The sequence below is a fragment of the Trachemys scripta genome, chromosome 4 (genome assembly GCF_013100865.1).
Source record: "Trachemys scripta elegans isolate TJP31775 chromosome 4, CAS_Tse_1.0, whole genome shotgun sequence".
In the NCBI taxonomy this organism is placed as follows: domain Eukaryota; kingdom Metazoa; phylum Chordata; order Testudines; family Emydidae; genus Trachemys; species Trachemys scripta.
Genome location: NC_048301.1, coordinates 101204022 through 101217076, shown reverse-complemented (window position 1 = coordinate 101217076; position 13055 = coordinate 101204022). Strand labels below are relative to the sequence as shown.

At 42.2% G+C, this 13055-nt stretch overlaps 1 protein-coding gene across 1 annotated transcript in view; it reads right to left on the bottom strand.

Annotated features, from left to right (window-relative positions):
- The window catches only part of LOC117877234 (vitamin D 25-hydroxylase), a 29538-nt gene extending 17365 nt beyond the window's left edge, over positions 1-12173 (bottom strand). The window contains exon 1 of the mRNA XM_034770131.1: positions 12039-12173. The gene's annotated coding sequence lies outside the window, so the exon portion shown is untranslated. The remainder of the gene's footprint in view (positions 1-12038) is intronic.
- Positions 12174-13055: the final 882 nt, after the last annotated feature.

The following is a 13055-nucleotide window of genomic DNA, read 5'->3' as shown; positions in this document are numbered from 1 at the left end:
ACAGCCGCCGCTCTCCGGCCACCCCACTCTGAAGGCAGCGCCCCCCCCCCCCCCGCAACTCCCTTTTGGGTCAAGACCTCCAATTTGAGAAATGCTGTTCTTCCCCTTTGAAATTTGTATAGTACACCTCTACCCCAATATAACACTGTCCGCGGGAGCCAAAAAATCTTACCGCGTTATAGGTGAAACAGCGTTATATTGAACTTGCTTTGATCCACCGGAGTGCACAGCCCCCCCCCTCCCGGAGCACTGCTTTACCGCGTTATATCCGAATTCGTGTTATATTGGGTCACATTATATCGGGGTAGAGGTGTATAGGGTAAAAGCATAAAAGACCAGATTTCACAGCCCGTGATGCTTTTTTCATGGCCATGAATTTGATAGGGCCCTACATATGACTGTCCAATCTCACTTTGAAACTTGCTAAGCTCTTGGCGTCCATTACAACCCGTGGCAAAAACTTTTAAATTTAATTATGCATAATGTGAAACAGTATTTCCTTTTATCAGTTTTGAATTTGCGGCCTTTCAATTTCTTTGGCTGTCTCCCTTGTTTTTGTTTTATGAGACAGGGGAACAGAAACTCTTAATATACTTTCTCTATATCATTCATCATTATGCATACTTTTACCTGTTCCCTCTTAATTATTTTCTTTCTAAAGTATACAATCCCAGTCTTTTCAATCTCTCTTCAAAAGAGTTTTTCTAGGCCCTTAATCATCATCATTACCCTTCTCTGAGTCCCCCCACAATTTTGCAGAATTCTTTCTGAGATAAATTGACCAATACGGCATACAGTATTCCAGGCGAGGGAAAATTATTGATCTACATAGTGACATAATATTTTTCATATTATTTTCTATCCCATTTCTTATGCATCCTTAAATTTGGTTTGCTTTTTTGACAGCAGGTGAGGCAACCATAACATTTTGCCATTATGGAAAATTAACCATTTATTCCTACTCTTTGCTTTGTCTCTTAGCCTGATTTTAATTGACAATACTTTGCCTCTCACCCCATGACTACTTAGTTTCTTTAGTAGTCTCTCAATAAAGAAACTTGTCATAGGTCTTTTGAAAGCCTAAATAAATTGTCAGGCAGTTCTTCTTTATCTATTATTATAGTGACATATTCAATTATAAAAGGCATAATTCTCCTTGAGAAACCACCATGCTTGTTGGACCCTATCAAACCACGATCTTCCAGACATTATTCAATTTTTAATTATTGGCTTGACCTATTTACTAGGCAAAGACATAAGGTTTACTGGTTTGTAATTCCCTGGATCACTACTAGAACCCATTTTAAATATAAGTGGAATATTTGCTCCCCTCTAGTCCTCTTGTATATTAGCTGTTTTTAATGACAGGTTGCATATTTTTGCTAGCAGCTCGACCACTTTTTAAATCCCTTCAGATCTCTTGGAAGTATAATCTCTGGGCCTAGTGATTTACTGCTTTTTAAATTATCAATTTGTTTCAGCACTATTTCTGCTGACATCTCAATCTCTATTAGTACCTCATCTGTGTTACCAAAAAATAAATATTAATTTCAGTTAAAAAAAAAAAAAAGAAAGAAAGACAATCAACATTTGCCAAGTGAGAAAATACAAGATTGATGAAGCTGGAACATATGTCCTTTATCCCCGCAGGCATAATGCTAGAGAGTACACACATTGAAAAATATAATTACTTTTACCTTATTTTTATATACTTGAAAAGTTCTGATTTCTCCTAGACCAATACACCATATGACAAACCAAAGTTTCTATTCATCTTTGAGTTCAATAACTGGTCCAAAGCAATCACTACTCAAGATGGAATCTGAGAATTACATGTGCTCAGTGTCTAAGTCAAGCTCCAATAAGTTTGTACTACTAAATAAATCTTTGCACACTTCCCAATTCCTGGAGAACTTGTCAGAGCCAATAATGTGGTCCACATTTACTGGCTTCTGAAACCCAACTTTCTTACTATTTAAGCAAGAGTTTCCACAGCCAGTGGCTCTATTGGCCAGCATACCAACAGAGTAGGCAAAGTTAAAAAGACTTTTGTTACTAGCATTTAAACATTTTTAAAATGACAGATACTGAGAAAATTAAAAAAAGCTTTAATGTCATTAACTTATAAACCAATAGACTGTCTGCTTCAGTGTAATGTATTTTTATGACACTATAAATCTGAGTGTTCAGCAAGCATTGTTTGCGGGGGGGAACCAATCAAATGGAAGACTGTTTTGGAATAAAATGCCTTCAGTGAAACTGACACTATATTCAAGTGCTGTTATTTGTTATAATGTGTTTCTGTTAAATAAGAATATACCCTGTTGTGTCCCCATGACTTGTGCATCTGAAAAGGTGGCTTAGCCATCTCTGGGGCACCATCTCCTCCCTTCTTCCCATTACTAAGTCTGAGGATCAGTGATTGGGAAGCTGAGGGAGTGAGCAAGTCAACAGATAGGTCACATCCCAGCTGTATTAACTTTCTGCACACTGTGCCGGGAGGCTCCCTCTTTAAAGAGTGTCTCTGGGCCATACCTGCAGCCATGTATGCTCGTCATCTCATGTCTCAATTACGGCAACATCCTTCTCTCTGGCCTAGGCAAATGCAATTTTGCCCTGATCATATCCCTTCAGAATGCTGCTGCAAAGATAATTTTCCTAACCCGTCACTGTGGCCAAATCACCTCACCCTTTGAATCTTCCATTGGCTCCCCCTTCACTTTTGTATCAAACATAAACTGCTTGTTCTCACTTTCAAGGCCCTTCACAGTCAATTCCCACCATAGAATCACAGAAGTGTAGGACTGAAAGGGACCTCAATAGGTCATCTAGTCCAGTTCCTTGCACTCAAGGCAGGACTAAGGAATAACTAGACCATTCCTGACAGATGTTTGTCTAACCTGTTCTTAATATCCAATGATGGAGATTCCACAACCTCCCTAAGCAATTTGTTCCAGTGCTTAACTACCTAGACAGTTACAAAGTTTTTCCTAATATCCAACCTAAACCTCCCTTGCTGCAATTAAAGCCCATTGCTTCTTGTCCTATCCTCAGAGGTTAACAATAACAAATTTTCACTCTCCTCCTTGTAACAACCTTTTATGTACTTGAAAACTGTTATCATGTCCCCCCTCTGTCTTCTCCAGACTAACATAAGAAAATAAGAATGGCCATATTGGGTCAGACCAAAGGTCCATCCAGCCCAGTATCCTGTCTACCGACAGTGACCAATGCCAGGTGCCCCAGAGGGAGTGAACCTAACACGTAATGATCAAATGCGCTCTCTCCTGTCATCCATCTCCACCCTCTGAAAAACAGAGGCTAGGGACACCATTCTTTACCCATCCTGGCTAATAGCCATTAATGGACTTAACCTCCATGAATTTATCTAGTTCTCTTTTAAACCCTGTTATAGTCCTAGCCTTCACAACCTCCTCAGGCAAGGCGTTCCACAGGTTGACTCTGCGCTATGTGAAGAAGAACTTCCTTTTATTTGTTTTAAACCTGATGCCCATTAATTTCATTTGGTGGCCCCTAGTTCTTATATTATGGGAACAAGTAAATAACTTTTCTTTATTCACTTTCTCCACACCACTCATGATTTTATATACCTCTATCATATCCCCCCTTAGTCTCCTCTTTTCCAAGCTGAAAAGTCCTAGCCTCTTTAATCTCTCCTCATATGGGACCTGATCCAAACCCCCAATCATTTTAGTTGTCCTTCTCTGAACCTTTTCTAATGCCAATATATCTTTTTTTGAGATGAGGAGACCACATCTGTACGCAGTATTCAAGCTGAGGGCCTACCATGGATTTATATAAGGGCAATAAGATATTCTCCATCTTATTCTCTATCCCTTTTTGAATGATTCCTAACATCCTGTTTGCTTTTTTGACTGCCACTGCACACTGCGTGGACGTCTTCAGAGAACTATCCACGGTGACTCCAAGATTTCTTTCCTGATTAGTTGTAGCTAAATTAGCCCCCATCATATTGTATGTAGAGTTGGGGTTATTTTTTCCAATGTGTTACATTTATCCACATTAAATTTCATTTGCCATTTTGTTGCCCAATCACTTAGTTTTGTGAGATCTTTTTGAAGTTCTTCATAGTCTGCTTTGGTCTTAACTATCTTGAGCAGTTTAGTATCATCTGCAAACTTTGCCACCTCACTGTTTACCCCTTTCTCCAGATCATTTATGAATAAGTTGAATAGGATTGGTCCTAGGACTGACCCTTGGGGAACACCACTAGTTACCTCTCTCCATTCTGAAAATTTACCATTAATTCCTACCCTTCGTTCCCTGTCTTTTAACCAGTTCAAAATCCATGAAACAATCTTCTCTCTTATCCCATGACAACTTAATTTATGTAAGAGCCTTTGGTGAAGGACTTTGTCAAAGGTTTTCTGGAAATCTAAGTACACTATGTCCACTGCATCCTCCTTCTCCACATGTTTGTTGACCCCTTCAAAGAACTCTAATAGATTAGTAAGACATGATTTCCCTTTACAGAAACCATGTTGACTTTTTGCCCAACAATTTATGTTCTCCTATGTGTCTGACAATTTTATTCTTTACTATTGTTTCAACTAATTTGCTCGGTACTGACATTAGACTTACTGGTGTGTAATTGCCGGGATCACCTCTAGAGCCCTTTTTAAATATTGGCGTTACATTAGCTATCTTCCAGTCATTGGGTACAGAAGCCGATTTAAAGGACAGGTTACAAACCATAGTTAATAGTTCCGCAATTTCACATTTGAGTTCTTTCAGAACTCTTGGGTGAATGCCATCTGGTCCCGGTGACTAGTTACTGTTAAATTTATCAATTAATTCCAAAACCTCCTCTAGTGACACTTCAATCTGTGACAATGCCTCAGATTTGTCACCTACAAAGGACGGCTCAGGTTTGGGAATCTCCCTAACATCCTCAGCCATGAAGACTGAAGCAAAAAATTAATTTAGTTTCTCCGCAATGACTTTATCGTCTTTATGTGCTCCTTTTGTATCTCAATCATCCGGGGCCCCACTGGTTGTTTAGCAAGCTTCCTGCTTCTGATGTACTTAAAACACATTTTGTTATTACGTTTTGAGTTTTTGGCTAGCTGTTCTTCAAACTCCTTTTTGGCTTTTCTTACTACATTTTTACACTTAATTTGGCAATGTTTATGCTCCTTTCTATTTACCTCACTAGGATTTGACTTCCACTTTTTAAAAGATGCCTTTTTATCTCTCACTGCTTCTTTTACACGGTGGCTCTTTTTTAGTTCTTTTACTGTGTTTTTTAATTTGGGATATACATTTAAGTTGGGCCTCTAAGATGGTGTCTTTGAAAAGTGTCCATGCAGCTTGCAGGGATTTCATTCTAGTCACTGTATTTTTTAATTTCTGTTTAATTAACCTCCTCATTTTTCCCCTTTCTGAAATTAAATACCACAGTGTTGGGCTGTTGAGGTGTTCTTCCCACCACAGAAATGTTACATGTTGTTATATTATGGTCACTATTTCCAAGCGGTCCTGTTATAGTTATCTCTTGGACCAGATCCTGCGCTCCATTCAGGACTAAATCGAGAATTGCCTCTCCCCTTGTGAGTTCCTGTACCAGCAGCTCCAAGAAGCAGTCATTTAAACAAACTCAATTTTTTCAATCTTTCCTCATAGGTCATGTTTTTTAGACCTTTAATCATTGTTGTTGCTTTCCTCTAGACGTACTCCAATTTGTCTACCTCTTTCCTGAAATGTGCACAGAACTGGACACAATACTCCAGCTGAGGCCTTATCAGTGCGGAGTAGAGCGGAACAATTATTTCTCATGTCTTTCTTAACACTCCTGCTAATACATCCCAGAATTATGTTCGCTTTTTTTTGGAACAGTGTTACACAGCTGACTCATATTTAGCTTGAGATCCACTCTAACCCACAGATCCCTTTCCACAGTACTCCTCCCTAGGAAGTAATTTCCCATTTTGTATGTGTGCAACTGATTGTTCCTTCTTAAATGGAGTATTTTGCATTTGTCCTTATTGAATTTCATCCTACTTACGTCAGACCATTTCTCCAGTTCGTTCAGATCATTTTTAATTTTAATCCTGTCCTCCAAACCACTTGTAACAATTCCCAGCTTGGTATTGTCCTCATACTTTGTAAGTGTATTTCTATGCCATTATCTAAATCACTTATGAAGATATTGGACAGAACCAGACCCAGGACTGATCACCGTGGGACCCCACTCAATATGCCCTTCCAGCTTAACTGTGAACCACTGATAACTACTGTCTGGGAATGGTTTTCCAATCGATTATGCACCCACCTTCTGGAAGGTCCATCTAGGTTTCATTTCCCTAGTTTGTTTATGAGAAGGTCATGCAAGACAGTATCAAAAGTCTTACTAAAGTCAAGATATACCACATCTACCGCTTCCCCTCATCTACAAGGCTTGTTACGCTGTCAAAGAAAGCTATTGGGTTGGTTTGGCATGATTTGTTCTTGACAAATCCATATTGACTGTTCCTTATCACTTTATTATCTTCTAGGTGTTTGCAAATTGATTGCTTGATTATGTGCTCCATTCTCGTTCCGGGTACTGAAGTTAAACTGACTGGTATGTTATTCCCTGGGTTGTCCTTATTCCCTTTTATAGATTGGCACTATATTTGCCCTCTTCCAGTCTTCTGAAATCTCTCCAGTCTTCCATAAGTTTTCGAAGATAATCACTAATGGCTCAGATATCTCCTCAGTCAGCTCCTTGAGTATTCTAGGATGCATTTCAGCAGGACCTGCTAACTAGAAGACATCTAACTTGTCTAAGTAATTTTTAACTTGTTCTTTCTCTATTTTAGCCTCAGATGCTACTTCCTCTTTTCACTGGCGTTCACTAGACATCAACTCGCTACTAATCTTTTTGGTGAAAACTGAAACAAAACAGTCATTTAGCACTTTTACCATTTCCACATTTTCTATTATTGTCTTTCTCCCTCGTTGAATAATGGGCCTACTCTGTCCTGGGTGTTCCTCTTGCTTCTAATGTATTTTTAGAATGTTTTCTTGTTACCCTTTGTGTCTCTGGCTAGTTTAATCTCATTTTGTGCCCTGGGCTTTCTAATTTTGTCCCTACGTGCTTGTGTTGTTTGTTTATATTCATTCTTTGTAATTGGACCTTGTTTCCACTTTTTGTAGGAGTCTTTTTTTGAGTTTCAGATCATTGAAGATCTCCTGGTTAAGCCAGGATAGTCTCTTGCCATACTTCCTACCTTTTCCTATGCAGTGAGATAGTTTGCTCTTATGTGCTTAATAATGTCTTTCAAAAACTGCCAAATTTCTCAAACTGTTTTTCCTCTTAGAGTTGCATCCCATGGGATCGTACCTACCAATTCCCTGAGTTTCCTAAATACCTATCTCATAGCTCTCATTCACTATTGAGCGGTCCGTGCTTGCCTCCGTTCAACCCACAATGCCAGCCTCCACTGCCCAATTCCTAAACTAAAAAAAAACTTTTCACATTCTTTCATGCAACCCCACATGCTTGTGAGGTGCTCCCCATAGACATCCACAAAACAACCTCATTATCCACCTTCAAATCTCTCCTCAGCCTCTCCTCTGCTGTGATGCCTACAAAATACATGACAATGCTGTTGATGCCTATTATGCTGACATTGTTTACTCGTCTATATTTCCATCTGTTGTCTCTTGTGTTATACATAGATTGTAAGCTCCTGGGGGCAGGAGATTGTCTTTTTGTTCTGTGTTTGTACAGCGGAGTACCCAATGGAGTCCTGGTCCATGACTAGGGATTCTAGGCACTATGGCAACACAAATAATAATTTTGTCAGGGAATTAGGGATGTTATAGTGTGCCCTCACCACCAGAACACTTCCCTCACCAGTGGCAGGACACTGCATTGCAGGGACTCATTCTCTCCAGTGCCCCCCTGAGTCGTTCCTCCAGCCAGACCAGCTCTCAGTCCAGACCCCTTCCAGGGATAACAGAAAACCTTAACTCAAAATAGACACCTAGGCATTTAAGTCTATAATATAAACACTAGCCCTTCATAGATAGCCAAGGCCAGTGCTATCAATGTTAGATTACTTGGGTTACAGCAGGGAGAGTCTTCCTTCCCTATCCTGACTCCACTCAGAAATGGCCCCTAGTAGAAGAAGCCCGCCCTTTTCATCTAGCCCACTCAGCCCTGACTGCACTCAGCCCCTTCTAGATGCCAGAAGACCAACTCTCACTGGTTCTGCTGCAGCTGATCATGAGAGACTTCTTTAGTCATCTACTGGTGGTATGAACTCACTGCTCTTCCCTTCCAGCGGGATATCTTCTCATGGTAGGGTGTGCCAAGGTTCTGGGGGCTCCAACAGGGGGCAATGAATGCTTGGTACACCTCATCACACACCTCATCCCACATGGATCCATGGGTCTTATTTCCTGTTCCTTCCTGTGAAAAGAAATCTGTATTTCCATGTTGTATTCCTGACCGGTGGCATATTTGGAATACACAGGGCTGTATCACCAGGTACCATCTGGTGTCTTTCATTGCTTGCATCCACTTTAAGGAGGCATAGTCACCATATGTATTCCCCGGGCCTGGGTTCCCCTACCAGCCACTGGGGACATGGTACTGAACATGCAGATGACAGTGGACTGCCTGGGATGATTTTGTCTGGAAAGAATTTGTTACACCTCCCAGAAGGGGGAACCATGGAGTGACCTGGCTGGAGGACTGAGTCATGAAAATGAGGCTGCAGTTCCTGGAACGAGAAGGATAAGAGGACGATGGGAGAGACACCAGAAGAGTAGAGTGCAATGCTAGGTGAGAGCTAATTCCCAAAGAGACCAGGGAGAGGTGACACTAGTGGTGAGTGTATTCCGCGACACACTTCTTGGGAGTTGTATACTAATGCAACTCCTAGGCCAACTTCTGATGCATCTGTTTGAAGAATAAATGGTAACCAGAAGTCTGGGTACCGGAGCATAGGTTGCCTCCATAAAATGTCCTTTATCTTTTCAAAGACTTCCTCACACTCCTTTGTACATAATACCGCTGGTGTAGATACCTTTGTAAGTTTAGTCAAAGATGTTGCCAGGGTGGCAAATTGTGGAATGAAGCAATGAGAATAACTTGTCAGTTCTAGAAACACCCACACTTGCTTCTTGGTCTTGGGGACCAGGGTTTTCTTCAAGGCTTCTCTCTTGTTCTCAAGAGAATAGGTTCAGCCATTTCCCATAAGCTATCCAAGGTATTTAGTTTCTTGCATGCCAAATTTGCATTTTTGGGGGTTTGCTGTGAGTCCGGCCTCCCCCAGCAACTAGTACAGATGCCACATGGACCAAGTGTGACCATCAGTCTGTGCTGAAAATAACCACATTGCCAAAGTATACTGCTGCAAACTGGTGGCAAACCACATGGTCCATGAGCGGCTGGGGCCCCATGCAAACCAAAGGACATGGTGGTGAACTGAAAAAGCCTCAGGGGCATGGCAAATACTGTTTTTTCCCTCAAATCTAGTGTAAAGGGCATTTGCCAGTACCCTTTTGTCAAGTACAGTGTTATAATATACCTTGCCTTCCCTAAATGATCAAGGAGCTCATCTACCTGGGGCACTGGATAAGTTTCAAACTAGGATAGAATCCAGAAATCTATGCAGCACCAGATGTTGTTGTCTGGTTTAGGTAATAGCACCACAGGACTGCACCAGGGACTTGTGGACTCCTCAGTGACTATGAGTTCCAGCATTAACTGTACCTCCCACTACACAACTCCATGAAGCTTCTTAGAGATTTGATGGGTTTTATGTTCAGGCTTTGTCCCTGGGTTTGTCAGAATTTGGTGTACCAGGATGTGCCTGGCAGGGAGGAGAACAGTGAATAGTGCTCCAAGAGGTTCTTGGCTATCCAGAATAAATGTGAGGCAAGATCTGCTGCTACTGATACGTTGGGGGGCACTGGAGCCTCTACCTGTGGTACAGGAGAACAGGGAGATCTCTGGGATCTATACATAGGTTTTCTTGGGCTCACCATGGTTTTAACAGATAAACATGATAAATCTGATCTCACAGTCCCCCTCGCCAACTCGCCAGATGACCTGGTATGGACATTGCCATTTGGCCAAAAGTTTAATTTCCATATTGGGGACTAATACTAGATCCCTGGGCTAATAAACCTTCTCTTGAGCACCTTTATTGTAGTGTCAGACCTGCGTTTGCTGGGCTCGCAGTACATTTTCTTGAGCAAATTGTCTCATGAGACCCAGCCATTCCCACATCCACATGACATAATGTAATACATTTTGGGAGTGGTATGGTTATTCTTCCCAGGCTTCTCTAAGGATAACCAGAATTCCCCAGGACTTTCGGCCATACAACAATTCAAAGGACAAAACCCCCCTCAATGTAGTGTATGAAGTGCCACAAGCAAAAAGCAGGTTGACAGAAGCTTGTTCCCCACAGGAGCAAATGTCCTCATGTATGCAGATAACCTGCACTGAATCATCATATCAGAGAACTCTGGGTCAGAAAAGGTTTCCCAGTCTAAGACATGGAAAACCCTGGGCCCATTAAGCCCAGAGCTGTTTGCCTGCCAAGTTGTACTGGGACTATATATTCTTGTCAATTGCTTGATCAGAACTGCCACAAAGTATGATTCTACAGTCCATGAGGTCACATTCCATCGGGGACATGAATGAGTGATAGATCCTGGCTTCCTGCAACAAACATAATCAATATGATTGCTAGGAAAGCCTGCATTACCAGCTTTTGATTGCAACTCTCAGTAGTCCTCTCCTGGAGATGTGATCAACATCCCCTGTTGCAACAATTTGGGTTGCACTGTGGAGTCCATTAGCTGGCCTCCACTTGCTTCTGAAGTCTGCTGGGGGCTCGACAGTGCCTTTCTCATCTTAGGGCTGTGTCTGTGAGCCATCTGGCTTGAAGTGATTAGTTTTACTGGGCCAACCTTTAGCCAGATAATCTGTAGTGATCTGGATGGCAAATGCTATTGAGTTGGGGTTTTGCCAGTGAACTCAGGTCTGATTGTGAGTTCAATCCTTGAGGGGGCCACTTGGGGATCTGGGGCAAAATCAGTACTTGGTCCTGCTAAGGAAGGCAGGGGGCTGGACTCGATGACCTTTCAAGGTCCCTTCCAGTTCTAGGAGATGAGATATCTCCATTAATAAAAAAAAAAGGGGGGAGGGATAGCTCAGTGGTTTGAGCATTGGCCTGCTAAACCCAGGGTTGTGAGTTCAATCCTTGAGGGGGCCACTTGGGAATCTGGGGCAAAATCAGTACTTGGTCCTGCTAGTGAAGGCAGGGGGCTGGACTTGATGACCTTTCAAGGTCCCTTCCAGTTCTAGGAGATGGGATATCTCCATTATTTGTTTGTTTGTTTGTTTGTTTGAATTGCAGTAGGCAGAACTGCCAATTATTGCTGAGTCTATAATGTCTAGTGCAACGCAGGTCTCTGGACAGAGCCACTGGATAGCCCAGTCCTTCAGACATTGGGCCATGATGTGGGATCATGATGCAGGAGAAAAAGGTTCTGTCCAGAATCAGTGTTGATATGTCTCTGGGGACACACCCATCTGATGACAGTCATTATGGTGTCATATTCTTTAGCTGCCTCATTGTCAAGGGCCTGGCAGGTGGCCTGGTCTTCCCCAAACAGCAAAGGCAAAAGCCAAGCAGCTCAGATACTCTTAGCCCATTGGGCTATCCACTAAAATATGACCAGGTATGCCTTTGGGTCGTCATCTGGCCTCAACTTAGCAAGGTCAGGCCTGGCCTTAGTGGTATTGTTCCAGACAGGGATAGGCTAGCTATCCACCAGAGCACTGATTCCTGAAACTCTCTGTTGCTGTTGTTGCTATAGTTAATGTCGCTCAAGGCTGTCCATTGGGCTTCTTGTTGCCCCTTTAGGAACAGCCACTGAGCCTCTGCATGAGCTTGCTGTTGTCAAGCAAAAAGCCTTAACAAATCTTCCATTGTCCCCTTTGAGGACCATCACCGCTTCTGGTTCCATGTATTATAATGTGCACTCACCACAAAAATGCCCCTCCATGTCAGGATGCAGCATTTCAGGGACTCTTCCTCTCTAGCGCACACCTGAGTCCTGGTTCCTCATTGGTCTGCTGCATCTGTGTCTTAGCCCTCTGGTCAGGCCAGCTCTCAGTCCAGACCCCTTCCAGGGTTAACAGAAAGGAATAAAATCTCAACTCAGAATAGCCACCTGGGCATTAAAGTTCATAATATAAACACTAGTCTTTTCCTGTCCTGACTTCACTCTGAACAGGCCCCTAGTAGAAAAAAACAGCCCTTTTTATCTGGCCTGCAAAGTTCCAATAGGCCTCAACCTGTCCCCAGTCTTTCTAAGTGCCAGAAGATCAACTTCCGCTGGTTCTGCCTGTAGCTGATCATGGGACGCCTCTCTAGGTATCCCTATAGGTCTGAACTTGCTGCTTTTCCCCTCCAGTAGGATACCTTCTTAGGGCAGATTGTGCAAAGACGGTGGGCCTCCATCAGTGGTTGGCAAATTCTTGGTATACCCTGTCACAAGGGAGCTATTGGTGACACAGATGATTGGCAGAGCATGAGAGTGAGACTTCCCTCTGACAGAACAATTCAGGAGAGATCTTTAGATTTCACCCTCTTTAATCCCCTCCTACTAGTTTTCCACTGGAAATGTGCAATAAAGTCCAATGTGAGTAATAGATGTAACTTGTTTTTTGCTTAACAAGATTACTTGTGTCTCAGTCATAGGTGCTGGAATTAGGGGTGCTATTGCACCCCCTGACTTAAAGTGGTTTCCATTATATACAGGGTTTACAATTTGGTTTAATGGCTCTCAGCACCCTCACTGTAAAAATTGTCCCAGCACCTCTGGTCTCAGTGGTAAATGCTGACCTTCATTTTAGTTAATATTTACCTGTAATTTCAATAGTCTTGATGATGTTATTAAATGTCTCAAAGCTGCAGAGTAAGGCAGATATCATAATATTTTTAGCAAACAATAACACGATCCACAGAAAAATACATGGAAGGGTTAAGTACAGCCAACGA